Here is a 14,680-nt window from a genome sequence, read left to right as displayed (position 1 = left end):
CAATAACTGATTTCTGAGTTTAGGCTAACACCCAGGGTTCTAAGCTGGGTCGGTTTTTGTCAAATAGGGAGCATTTCCGCACTCTAATCAAGTCAGAACTGATTCACAGGCTCGGGAGGAAGTTAGATATGAGCTTCAAGAACAATATTCAACGTCCTGCTGACTGGAGCAATCACCGCCCTTTGAACTTTGCTGTCAACACAGTCATGTGACCTGGACAGGAGAGAGTTTTTAAATTAATTCACGGGAAGTGGGAGTTGCTGGCTAGGTCAGAATTTATTGCCCACCCCTCATGCCCTTGAGATGTGAAAGTGGGAAAGGTTCTCTGATATAAAGTATGTCTACGAGCAGAGTTTCCTGTTATAATTAGGAATGGCCTGAATTTTCCTTTCTCAATAGCAGCCATAGATTCACCACTGACGGAAAATACAGGACATTTTGGTTGAAAGAAGTACTTTATCTCCTCACTTTATGTCACCTGCTTGTTAGAAGAATTCACATGTAGAACTGAACTCCATCAATACTGCGAGACACAGGGATTAGTAACCAGCTCTGTCAGTGCTGAGAGACACCGGGGTTAGTAACCAGCTCTGCCAATGCTGAAAGACACAGGGGTTAGTAACCAGCTCTGCCAGTCTGAGAGACACAAGGGTTAGTAACCAGCTCTGTTAGTGCTGGGAGACTCAGGGGTTCGTAACCAGCTCTGTCAGTGCTGAGAGATACAGGGATTAGTAACCAGCTCTGTTAGTGCTGGGAGACTCAGGGATTAGTAACTAGCTCTGTCAGTGCTGAAAGACACAGGGGTTAGTAACCAGCTCTGTCAGTGCTGAGAGACACAAGGGTTAGTAATCAGCTCTGTTAGTGCTGGGAGACTCAGGGATTAGTAACCAGCTCTGTTAGTGCTGAGAGACACAGGGATTAGTAACCAGCTCTGTCAGTGCTGAAAGATACAGGGATTAGTAACCAGCTCTGTTAGTGCTGGGAGACTCAGGGATTAGTAACTAGCTCTGTCAGTGCTGAAAGACACAGGGGTTAGTAACCAGCTCTGTCAGTGCTGTGAGACAGGGATTAGTAACCAGCTCTGTCAGTGCTGAGAGACACAGGGATTAGTAACCAGCTCTGCCAGTCTGAGAGACACAGGGATTAGTAACCAGCTCTGTCAGTGCTGAGAGACACAGGGATTAGTAACCAGCTCTGTCAGTGCTGAGAGACACAGGGATTAGTAACCAGTTCTGTCAGTTCTGAAAGACACAGGGGTTAGTAACCAGCTCTATCAGTGCTGTGAGACACAGGGATTAGTAACCAGCTCTGTCAGTGCTGAGAGATTCAGGGGTTAGTAATCAGCTCTGTTAGTGCTGGGAGACTCAGGGGTTAGTAACCAGCTCTGTCAGTGCTGAGAGACACAAGGGTTAGTAATCAGCTCTGTTAGTGCTGGGAGACTCAGGGGTTAGTAACCAGCTCTGTCAGTGCTGAGAGACACAGGGATTAGTAACCAGCTCTGTCAGCGCTGAAAGATACAGGGATTAGTAACCAGCTCTGTTAGTGCTGGGAGACTCAGGGATTAGTAACTAGCTCTGTCAGTGCTGAAAGACACAGGGGTTAGTAACCAGCTCTGTCAGTGCTGAGAGACACAAGGGTTAGTAATCAGCTCTGTTAGTGCTGGGAGACTCAGGGGTTAGTAACCAGCTCTGTCAGTGCTGAGAGACACAGGGATTAGTAACCAGTTCTGTCAGCGCTGAAAGATACAGGGATTAGTAACCAGCTCTGTTAGTGCTGGGAGACTCAGGGATTAGTAACTAGCTCTGTCAGTGCTGAAAGACACAGGGGTTAGTAACCAGCTCTGTCAGTGCTGAGAGACACAAGGGTTAGTAATCAGCTCTGTTAGTGCTGAGAGACTCAGGGGTTAGTAACCAGCTCTGTCAGTGCTGAGAGACACAGGGATTAGTAACCAGCTCTGTCAGTGCTGAAAGATACAGGGATTAGTAACCAGCTCTGTCAGTGCTGCGAGACACAGGGATTATTAACCAGCTCTGTCAGAACTGGGAGACAAGTCAGGATTGTGATGTAATACCCTCCACTTTCTGGGTGAATGCAACTCCAACAGCACTCAAGAAGCTCAACATCATACAGGACAAAGCAGCCAAACATTCACTCTCTCCACCACTGATGCACAGTGGCAGCAGTGTGTACCATCTGTAAAATGCACTGCAGCAACTCCTAAGGCTCTTTGCAACAGGACTTTCCAAACCCACAGCTCCTGGCACCTAGAAAGACAAGAGCAGTTGATGCGTGCAAACACCACCACGTGCAAGTTCCCCTCCAAGCCACACACCATCCTGACTTGGAACATCACTATTCCTTCACTGGTGCTGGTGATAAATCTTGGAACTCCCTCCCTATCAGCACTGTGGGTGCACCTACACTACATTGACTGCAATGGTTCAAGAAGGTGGCTCACCGCCAGCTTCTCAAGGGCAATTAGGGATGGGCACTAAATGTTGGCCGAGCCAGCAATGACCACATTCCATGAATGAATAAAAAAAATCCCCCAAATCCTCTGTTCCTATTCCCCCTCCCCAGCCCAGTAACATCCCGTTCCTTTAATGCTAATCTATTGTGCAACCATCCAGGAACCTCCAATCCCACTTCACCTACCTGGATCTCACCTTACTGTCTTCACCACTCTCTTTTCCTGCAAAAATCTCCTCTGAACTTACCTATTCAATCAACACTTCAGTCATTCCTCTCATCCTCTCCCTTCATAATAAATTGTCCTCCACAAAAGTACCTACTTGGGACATTCTTTATGTTAAAGGTGCTATGTAGATGCAAGTAATTGTTGTTCTGCACCATACCACTCGATTATCCTCATCTGTGTTAAGATTCCTAAATTGCCTCAGTCCACTTTAGTCTCCACTGCCTAAATTTTCGCCCCCTCTAATCCTTTATCTGACCCTGTGTTTTTAGCCATTACGGCCCTACTCTTGAATTCCCTAACTTCTGCCTGTTACTCAGTCCACCTACACTTTTCAAAAACCTTCTCAAAACTAACATTTTCAGACATACTTTCAGCCATTGCTCTTATGCTACCACAGTTCACTCTCTATTTTCCCTCTCTCTGTGTCATGCTTTGGGGCATTTACAATTTAGAAGGCTCCATTGTACAAGTCGTTATCTCCATTTTAACACATGCTACCAAATGTCGTTCTGTACTATGTGGTGTCACACTGCTTATAGCTATACTTCAGCACATTACATGTTGTTTTGCTGTTGACTATGAACTCTAAATGCAGAGGAGCTCTATTATCAGAAACTGAATTGCTTTTGTTTAGATCAGTCATGTTTCAGAGAGAAAGCAAATTCAGAAGGCAATGTGTGTGGAAATTCTCTCTTTCAAAATTTGTTCCAGAGCCTTTATCTGGTTTTTGCCTGGGGGCAGGGGGAGCAGTGGGCAGAGCGCCCTTATTTCCTCACAGCAAAAGCAATGTTTTCATGAAAGACGCTCAAACAATAACATTGATATCTTGAGGATTTGGCTGCTTCCTGTTAAAGCCTCACAGAACAGGGACATAGTTTGTGATAGTGGCTTACTGCTGCCCTTTGGAAATTTGCTTTTGATCTGGGAGATGACACTAACATTCATTAGCGCTCAAAGTTGAGATTCGAGGTCAGAAGGAAAACTGCACTCACACGGTATTGCTGCAGGAATTAGCCATCCTTGCACTTTCTGAGGATCCACATTTGTGATCAGGTGCACCCTCTTTGATTATTTGAGAAATTTTTTTTGTCATCCTTGCATTATCTGACAAAATGGCTGCTCTTTATTGCTGTTGAGCTTATTACCAGCGCTTCATTTGAAGGCCCTCTTTCAGTCATGCCAAGCACTTCTCCCTGAGCTGAACATTCATTTTCCTAATGCCTGGCTGTGGAGCATAATCCTTACATTAAAAGCGCTACACTAATGCAAGCTGTTGCTGTTGAAAGCAACTATCAGTTTAAACATGAAATCTCAAAGGCTGGCAAAGAGGTAAATGGGACTAGACAACCTACATTCAAACTGCTGGCAATGCTAGAATTTAGTTACTGCTGAACAGGCAACTGGAATTTTGCCAGTACGAGTACTTTCAGTAAAAGTAAAATATCGTGGATGCTGGGGATCTGAAATTAAAACAGAAAGTGCTGAAAAAACTCAGCAGGGTCTGGCAGCATTTATGGAGAGAGAACCTAAGTTAGTGGTCAGGATTTTCCGATTCCACCCGTGGCGGGAATCAGCCAAAGGTCCGTTGACTTCAGGCGGGAATTTTCTGTCCTGCAGTGGGTGTGACCAGAAAATTCCGGCCAATGTTTCGAGTCCTCTTCTTGGAAGAAGTGTTAACACAGTTCCTCGCTTCACAGAGTAATTATAGTGTCTTACTGCGTCAAAGGTTTTAACAACACTAACAATGCTCTGTTACTGAACTAAACACAAATTCAGTGGGGATCTTCTCACTGATCTGTGGCTTTAAAAGCAATCTAAATCATCCTTTTTTGATTGTCGCTGCATTACAAAGGTCACTGTGCTCATTCCATCATAGAATCCTCCTGGACTCCAGGAAGAGACCGTACTTACATCCTGTATTCAACCATGTCTAATTATATCCAGGAGGTCGCTGATGCACTGCTAATGAGGGCATCCAGGTACATCAATTTTCCTGAAGGCAAATAGCAACTATGCTATGATTAGACTTTTTCTCCTGGGTGTAATGGGTTCCACACTGATAAAATATTCATTCTTGGAATGGTCTTCCAGAGAGCTGGCATGGACACAATGGGCTGAATGGCCTTCTGAATAGTGCTGTAACCATTCTATGTAGCCATTCTGGCAAGGCCAACATTTATTGCCAATCCCTATGAGAAAATGATAGTGAGCCGTCTTCCTGAGCCACATGCAGTCCATATGATGAAAGTACTCCTACTCTTTGGTAGGCAAGGGGTTCAAGGATTTTAACCCAGTGATGATGAAGGAACAGCAATATATCTCCAGTTTGCTTTGATTTGTGCATCTAGCTACAAAGCATTAGCTGGTAGGAATCACAAAGTGTTGCAACATCATTAATAAAGTTTGCCTGTAATGCGGAAAGCCTTAATCATGTTCATATCAACTGCAAGGCTTAATGCAAAGCTCATTTATTTTGAGCCAATTAACTCTGCCTAAATTATCTCGTGACAACTGACCAACTGCATCACTAACTTCCAAATGTTCCTGGTTTAGGCATCGAATTATGTGCCATCGCGTCATTACACTAAGTCCTAGACAGCACAATTACAATGAAGTTAATCAAACAATATGGTAAGTCACTTAGTAGACATTTGTGCTCTATCTTCAAATCCTCATTGACAGGGTATATTCTGTATTACTGCCTCCTAAGAGGAATGCATGATATCCACTGTGTAGATCATTTAGCCACATTAAGTAGCTGAGGTGTTCCAGAACAAATTTGCATCTCAAGAATGGAGAATGCAGGCTTATAACAATCTGCTCCATGCACATAATTCTATCACACTGACAGGAAAATTAGAGAGATTTACTTTTATATGTTGCCTATTACTTCTCTCAGGATTGTCTCGAAGTCCTTCACATAGATGAATCATTTTGAAGTGCAGTGACTATTCTCAGGCACATTTTAGTTAAGGCATGAAAAAGCAAAGAAATTAATGTAGCAACCATCTCCCATACATTAAAGAATGCCTGAAAAAAAGCTTAAGTTCATTGGTCTGATCTTTAAAACTTACCTAAATATATTAATGTGTAATTCAGCGAATGGGACCAATGACAAACTTGTGTACACATGAGTAAGGTTGGGATGGAATAACTGTTGTTTCTGTAAATGTACTATGGTAAATTTTATTTCAAAAACCAGAAGTATTTTAATGAAAAAAATCACAGTATTTACTGTATCATTTATTTACATGTATTATTGTGTAATGCGTCCTACTCGCATTTTATTGTCTCTACTTCATGAAGTCCAAATAAACCTTTCACTCTGAGTGTTGTTTATATTTGCTTCCCTTTCTGTCTCGCCACTGGTGGCATCACTAAAGAGGCAACATTCTCCAGTGAGAGATTGGGAGTTAGAAGGTGTTACTTGCTGATGGTTCAGTATTATTAACTTGATCTGCCAACTCACAATAGACAATTTGGTCTCTTCTCAGTTCAGCAACCTAGGATGGGGAAATATAGTAGGCTAATATTGTTGGGATGGTGGTTAAACCCCAGCAAAAAATGTTGAAAATCTGAAACCCAACCCCCGATTCTTCCAACCTGCTGATTTCCACTTCTGGTTTTAATGGAGGCAGGGTAGGATGGCAAGTAATCACCATGCTCCCAGGATGTGGGATGGCAATGTAAAAATACTGAGCCTGTGTGTACCTCATTAACTACATCTTAAATTTAACCCTGACCGGCTGAGTTTTCTGGGCCTCAATAAACCAGGCAGCTGCGGGGAGACAAGGACTGCTGGATCCAGGAGGTAAATGGCTTTCCACTTAGCCACCATATCCAGTTTACCTACTGTACCCATCCCTCCATTGTCAGAGAAACCAATCTCCCTCCCTACTGGCCCTTCCCATCTCTCCCATGACTCATCTGATCTCTCCCTTCTGATCCTCCCTTACCTTTCCAATCTCCTTCATGGGGCTTTCAGTGTCCTCCTTGATCCTTACTATCTCCCCCCAACACTATTGATCTCTCCCACCGACTCTTTCAATTACCCTCTGATCTTTCTGATTTTCTGCTGAACTTCCAATTGCCCCCCGCAACCCTTCCTATCGGCCCCTGACCATTCCAATCTCCCCCGATCCTTGTGATCTCTCTCTGATTCCTGACAACCTCTTCACCCCTGATTCTTTTGATCCTTGGACTCTCTGATCTCTCTCAGAATCTTCTGATCCTTGGACTTGTCCAAGCTCCCCAGCCTTTCTAAACTCGCTTCACCCCGATTTCCTTCATACGGCCTCTAATCTCCTCATGGCTCTTCAGATCTTCCCCATCTCCTCTGATCTTCCCCAGCTCTTCTGATCTCCCCTCACTGACCCTTTCCAATCTCTTCACAACTCTGCTGATACAGTGCTGCATTGTCAGAGGTGTCATTTTTCAGATGAGATGTGAAAAGTAAGATCCCGTCTGCTTGTGTAGGTGGCCCTACACATGGGAAAACCCCATAACATTTTAGAAGTAACCCATTGGTGTGAAGTGCTTTGGAACATCCTGAAGACATGCAAGGCACGGTACAAAGGTCAGCCCTCTTTTTAAACAAATACATGGCTCGGAATTGACAACTGCATAGACATGGCACTGAATGGATAAGCTTAATCTTATCTAGTCTTTCAGTCTTGCCTTAATATGGTTTTAAAGCTTCCAGGCCACAATTGCAAGGCTGGGACCAGCCTGGACACCATCCTGGATGCCTCGTAATTCAAAACACAGCAACCATTTTTAAAACAAATTGCACAGCAAGCTTAATAAAGTTATTCTTGAAGTTGGTTGCATTGAAAAATATAGTGGACTAAAATCCAAAACACAATACAATCCATGTGCAAAATGAAATTGTAAACTTGCCTTTGTAAATTGATTTATGGTTTTGTTGTACAAAACACACAGAGGGAATTTTCTTCCTATCCATCTTCCATGTACCTGGAATCTTTAACTTTTCCACATTGACTATATGTGCAGTATAACTACTTTGTTGAAGTAGCAGAAATTTTTCCTTAAAGACAGGGAAAAAAAAAAATGGTTCCTTGTGGTTTCACTTCCTGAACTTCTATTGTCAAAAGAGTCATTACCTTTGGAGTCAAAGCATTATGTGGATCTTAATCATCCTCTCTTAGATTTTGGAGTGGGGATGGTGTTGTCACTTCATCATAGCTTCAAAGATGAGTGTTTGCCTCCTCAGCATATTTTTGTCAATCAATATAACATCCTGAGGCACAATAGCTTTAATACCTTGTGGCAAATTATAGAGGTTCAAGGGCTTAATTAAAACCAGAACAGCTGGAAATACTCAGCAGATCTGACAGCGTCTGTGGAGAGAGAGAGAGAGACAGAGTTAACGTTTCAGGTTAAGGACCTTTTTTCAGATTGTTAGAATCATATCTCTCAAGGTTGAAGTTTTCTTTTACAAAATGGAAGGACCTGGCATGATCTGGTCATCTGGATGCTAACCTGGGATTTTTTTTAAAAGGTCATAATTTCACCTAGGAACTGTCAACAAGCAGGCATCTTCCAAGAAATCACCTGATCTATATGGGTAGAGCTCATGAGGTTTATGCTTCACTTTTAGAAGAGGTATCAGTGCATTATGATGCAGTAAAAAGGCTATTCTTCGTGCCTATGAGTTAGTCCCTGAGGCATACAGGCAGAACTTTCAGAATATAAGTAAACAGACCGGGCAGACTTATATTGAGTTTCAGGGGTTGAAGCACAATAATTTGACCATTGGATACAGGCATTAAAGGTAGAGACAATGTATAAAGCCCTTAGAGAAATAATTCTCTTGGAAGAATTTAAAGTTCACTTCCTCCTGTAGTTAGAGCCCATATTGAAGACCAGAGGGTTAAAACAGCTAGAAGGCAGCAGAGGTGGCTGATCATTATGAGCTGGACCATAAATATAAACCCTTTTTCCGTCATCCCCACAAACCAGACAAGGGTAGAAGATGGGAAAATGAAAGGAAGGCAAGTAGTCAGGAAAGAGAACAGACAGCTGGGAACACCCTGGACACTCCTCTTTGGGCCAGAAAGTGAGGTGCTCAGGGTGGAAGTGATATTTGAAAGCCCAAATGTTTCCATTGTAACAAGGTGAGAGATGTTTGTGCCGATTGCTGGAAGTTGCGCAGGAAATATGTGAAATCCATGGGACTTCTTGGAATACATAAGGGTGATTCAGGAAAAGGAACCCTGACTGAAAGTACAACAGATCATGTTGTAGCTTTAACTGCAGCTGTGAAACCGAGCGTGGACATTGCTGTGAGTTCAGAAGCGATGAATGAGATATATGAGAGTTATAAAGAATTTTGTCAAGGGGAAAAGTAACCCCTTATCCCGCAAATGGGATAGCTAAACCTATAATCATGCTTAGAGATACAGGAGCCATTCAAACACTTTTGTTGGGGAGAGGCATAACATTTCCATCAGAGAGCGCAATAAAAGCCAAAGTTTTAGTCAATGGTGTTGGTGCAGAGTATATACCCATACCTTTGTACCGGGTGTGTTTGGAACGTGAACTAATGTCTGGGACAGTGGCGGTAAGGGTTCTTCAGCAGTTACCCATAGATGGAATTGACTTACTCCTGGGAAATGATTTAGCTGAAGCGAAAGCAGTAGCTTCTCCTATAACAGAAATCTTAAATGAGATTAAAGAGACGGAACAGTTACAGGAAAAGGTTCCAGGAATTTCTCCTTTGTGTGTGATGACCCGAGCAATGGTGAAGCAAAGTCCATCATCAAAGGTCAAAGCGGTACCACAGATAGATATTTGGCTGGCTGAAACTTTCTTTACAGGCTTAGATAATCTGAAAGAGATGTTTGACAAATCTTCTCCAGCTGAGGCTCAACAAGCTGATCCAGAGATAAGTAACGTAGCACAATCAGCCCAAACTGAAGCTGAGGCTACGGCAGTTTTTTTTTATTCATTCACAGGATATGGGCTTCACTGGCTGGGCCAGCATTTATTGCCCATGCCTAGCTGCCCTTGATAAGGTGGTGGTGAGCTGCCTTCTTGAACCACTGCAGTCCCTGTGGTGTAGGTGCACCCACAGTGCTGTTAGGGAGGGAGTTCCAGGATTTTGACCCAGCGACAGTAAAGGAACGGCGATATATTTCCAAGTCAGGATGGTGAGTGACTTGGAGGGGAACTTCCAGGTGGTGCTGTTCCCATCTATCTGCTGCCCTTGTCCTTCTAGATGGTGGTGGTCATGGGTTTGGAAGATGCTGTCAAAGGTACCTTGGTGAGTTCCTGCAGTGCACCTTGTAGATGGCACATGCTGCCACTGTGTATCAGTGGTGGAGGGAGTGAATGTTGTCGATGTGGTGCCAATCAAGGAGGCTGCATTGTCCTGGATGGCATCAAGCTTCTTGAGTGTTGGTGGACAGGCTTTGGGGAGTCAGGATCTGAGTTACTTATCACAGGATTCCTAGCCTCTGATCTGCTGTTGTAGCCACAGTATTTGTATGGCTAGTCCAGTTCAGTTTCTGTCAATGATAACCCCCAGGATGTTTACAGTGGGGGATTTAGTGATGGTAATGCCATTGAACATCAAGGGCGATGGTTGGATTCCCTCTTGCTGGAGATGGTCATTGCCTGACACTTGCGTGGCATGAATGAAAATTGCCACTTGTCAGCCCAAGCCTGGATATTGTCCAGGTCTTGCTGTATTTAGACATGGACTGCTTCAGTATCTGAGGAGTCACGAATTGAGCAGAACATTGTGCACTCAACAGCAAACATCCCCACTTCTGACATTATGATGGAAGGAATTTCACTGCCGAAGATGTTTGGGCCGAGGACACTACCCTGAGGAACTCTTGCAGTGATGTCCAGGAGCTGAAATGACTAACCTCCAATAACCACAACTATCTTCCTTTGTGCTAGGTATGACTCCAATCAGCAGAGAGCTTTCCCCCTGATTCCCATTGACTCCAGTTTTGCTAGGGCTCCTTGATGCCACACTCTGTCAAATATTGCCTTGATGTTAAGGGCAGTCACGCTCACCTCACCTCTGGAGTTCAGCTCTTTTGTCCAGGTTTGAACCAAGGCTGTAATGAGGTCAGGAGCTGAGTGGTTCTGGCAGAACCCAAACTGGGCATCAGTGAACAGGTTATTGCTAAGCAAGTGCCGCTTGATAGCACTGTTGATGACCCCTTCCATTACTTTACTGATGATGGAGAGTAGACTGATGGGGTGGTAGTTGGTCAGGTTGTATTTGTTGTCCTTTTTGTGTTCAGGACATACCTGGGCAATTTCCACATAGCCGGGTAGATGCCAGTGTTGTAGCTGTACTGGAACAGCTTGGCTAGGGGCGCAGCAAGTTCTGGAGCACAAGTCTTCAGTACTATTGTCGGAATATTGTCAGGGCCCATAACCTTTGCAATATCCAGCGCATTCAGCCATTTCTTGATATCATGTGAAGTGAATCGAATTGGCTGAAGACTATCATCTGTGATGCTGTGGACCTCTGGAGGAGGCCGAGATGGTTCATCCAGTCAGCACTTCTGGCTGAAGATTGCAGCAAATGCTTCAGTGCTATCTTTTGCACTGATGTGCTGGGCTCCTCCATCATTGAGGATGGGATATTTGAGGAGCCTCCTCCTCCAGTGAGTTGTTTAATTGTCCACCACCATTCACAACTGGATGTGGCAGGACTGCAGAGCTTAGATCCGATGCATTGGTTGTGGGATCACTTAGCTCTGTCTATCACTTGCTGCTTATGCTGTTTGGCACGCAACTAGTCCTGTGTTATAGCTTCACCAGGTTGACACCTCATTTTTAGGTATGCCAGGTGTTGCTCCTGGCATGCCCTCCTGCACTCCTCATTGAACCAAGGTTGATCCCCTGGCTTGATGGTAATAGTAGAGTGGGGGATAATGCTATTATATTAGAAATGAAATTCTAATGAGGAAGTGGAGATCTCCTCACAGACCTGCAGATGAGGAGTGGATACTTGTTCATTAGGTAGTTGTACCGCCCAAATATCGTAAAGAGACATTACGGATAGCACATGAAATTTCTATGGCAGGACATGTAGGGATACAGAAAACTCAAGTGAGGATAAACCTGCAGTTTTACTGGCCAGGTCTTCATAAGGACATGGTGCAGTTTTGTGAAACGTGCCATATATGCCAGATGGTCGGAAAACCTCTACATGTAATCAAACCGGCAACCTTAATTCCTTAACCAGTTTTGGAGGAACCATTCAGTTGGGTGTTAGTAAGACTGTGTGTGGGACCGTTACCAGAAACAAAAGCAGTATATCCTTATTATTATGGATATTACAACTCAATTTCCAGAGACCATCCCTTTGAGGAGCATTATGGCTAAAGTAGTGGTAGAGAAGTTAACCCAATTTTTTACTCGATTAGATTACCGGCAGAGATCCAGTCGGATCAAGGTTCCAATTTTGTGTCTAAAATTTTTCAGAACAGAATGAGTAGTTTGGGTTTAAAACAGTTAAAGTCCACAGCAGATCATCCACAAACACAGGGATCTTTAGAGAGGTACTATCAAACTCTCAAAACAATGATTAAAGCATATTGTCATGAATAGCCCATGATTGGGACAAAGGACTGGATTTTCTTTCATTTGCTACCCAAGATTCACCACATGAAATGACTGATTTTAGACATTTTGAATTAATTTATGGACATGAGATAAGAAGTCCTCTGAAAGTAATCAAAGAAAAGGCTTTAGGAGAGAAGGACGAATCCTCTATGTTAGATTATGGCTGGGATTTTCCATGCCCGTTTGATGGTGTGAGTGGACAATATGGCGCGATCGGTTTCATGATGGCATGAAACCAGTTTGCGATCATCCGCTCAGCCCAACGATGGCAGGCCACATTTCCCGCCATCGGAGCCGGGAACCTCATTGCAATACATCAGCATATCATTATGAGGCCTGCCCACCGCACTCATCTCTCCCTGTTGGATCGTCCACCCACGTCAGCGGGAAAACACACCAACATGTTTCACAGCAGCACATAAGAGACATGCGCTTGGAGGGCTGCACTTTGCTTGGGAATTCAAGGTTTGTTTGCCTAGCTTGCTCCAGGCAGCACTCGCAGTCATCAGCGCCAGGCTTCACAGACTGCACCACATCACTTTTAGGGGGGCTCCTGGTTGGGTCTCTACCTACCAGGTCAGCCATATGTGGGTGGCTTTTCAATGACTGCAGGGCAAGGTCTTGCTTGGGGAAGGGGGAGAAGTGGCCTCAGGCAAGGGAAGAGGCTGTAGGATGAGAGCTATACTGGAAGGAGGGTATTCCATGGTGTGTGTGGGGGTACATGTTGATCTGTGCTTGTGGTCTCAAGAGGGTGAGGGCTGAGGAGGCAATCTCCAGAGGAGATGAGGCCAGATGGACATGTGAGGGTATGTGTGTGAGAATGGGTGGCAATATCCCTTGAGCTGGCAGTGAGTAAAATGCCAGTGAATGTGTGATGGGCTTGAATGTCTGAGTTTAGAGTGATGAGATGGTTGCCATACCCTGGTGGCATGGATGAGATCATTTGTCCTCTATCTTCATTGGATGGCCAACCTCTTCTGTGCAGCATTGGCACTGACCACTGCTGCCACTGCCTACCATGCTGGAATGGTGATGCTGCTGCCCGCCCTGCAGCCAGAGTGTTGGTAGAGGACATCACAGCAGGTCTCCATGGTGTCCAAATGGCATTCCAGTGATGGGTCATTAAACCTGGAGGCTACAGTCTTTTTGCCTTTCGTGGACATCTTCCCAGTAGTTGTGGTACGGGAGCATTGCGATGTGTACGCGTGGCTGGACTTTAAGCATGGCACCCAGTGTGCTGAAGCAGTGAAGTGATGGCACGGCAGGCAAGTGAGAACCTTGCCGCCATGGAAACGCCGTGTATCCTGGGAATGCATAAATAACGCGGTGGGTTTAGGGCGATGTGGCATGAAAACCTGCCAACGTGGCCAGCGGGTTTTACCTACCCGCTACCGTATTTCGTGCAAATCTGGGATGATTCCGCCGTAGGTGGCTGTGTTCCAGGAACGGCTGCAAAGTGACTCAGGAACATTTTAAAGTTTCTCAAACAAAGGTGAAAGAATGGGCAGATAAGCATGCTGTGACCCGAACATTACAATCAGGGAATGAAGTGTCAGTATTCTTGCCATTTCAGGGGGAACCTCTGATGGTTCAGTGGTCCATGCAAGATAATTAAGAGGGTTAGTAAAGTAATTTATTTGATAAATGTACCAGATTGTTGGAAAATGAATCGGCTGTGTCATATCAATGTGTTAAAACGATACTATCATAGGGAGAAAGATAGGAAAGAGCAGGTATGCCAGGTTGTAAGCATAGTTGAGGACAAAAGAGACAGTGAGAGTGAGGTAGAAGGAGACCTAGACAGTTCGTAAATTGAACCTCCTACTATCCAAATAGCTAACATTGAAATATTAGGACAGTTAGAAACCATATTTTCATATTTAGAAGTAGGGCTATGAGAGGATTTAGTGAGGTTACTTACAGAATTTAAAGGGATCTGTAGGGATAAACCAGGGTCTACAACTTTAGCCACACCTAGTGTGGAAGTAGGTAGAGCTAACTAATACAACCTTATAACTTGAAGATTGTTCATATTGCTGTAAAAGATAATATAGTTGTTGACGCATTTTCAAGAATGCAAATTGTTTATAATTGTCTGGAAAGTAAGAAAGCCAGAATACTGAACAGATTCTGTATAAGGAGCGAATGGTTGAGTGAGTGCCTGCTGAATTCTGATAATATGTTGTACATATTTTTTTCTGTATACTTTGCGATAAAATACATTTGGAAATGGTGTTTTGTCTCTTAAGGGCGGAGGCATGTTCAAATCATATCTCTCAAGACTGAAGTTTTATTTTACAACATGGAAGGGCCTGGCATGATCTAGTCATCTGGATGCTAACTTGAGAATTTTTTTTAAAAGGTCAT

The sequence above is a fragment of the Carcharodon carcharias genome, chromosome 16 (genome assembly GCF_017639515.1).
Source record: "Carcharodon carcharias isolate sCarCar2 chromosome 16, sCarCar2.pri, whole genome shotgun sequence".
NCBI lineage: Eukaryota > Metazoa > Chordata > Chondrichthyes > Lamniformes > Lamnidae > Carcharodon > Carcharodon carcharias.
The sequence above is the reverse complement of the archived record's forward strand: the minus strand, read 5'-3'. Positions refer to the sequence as shown.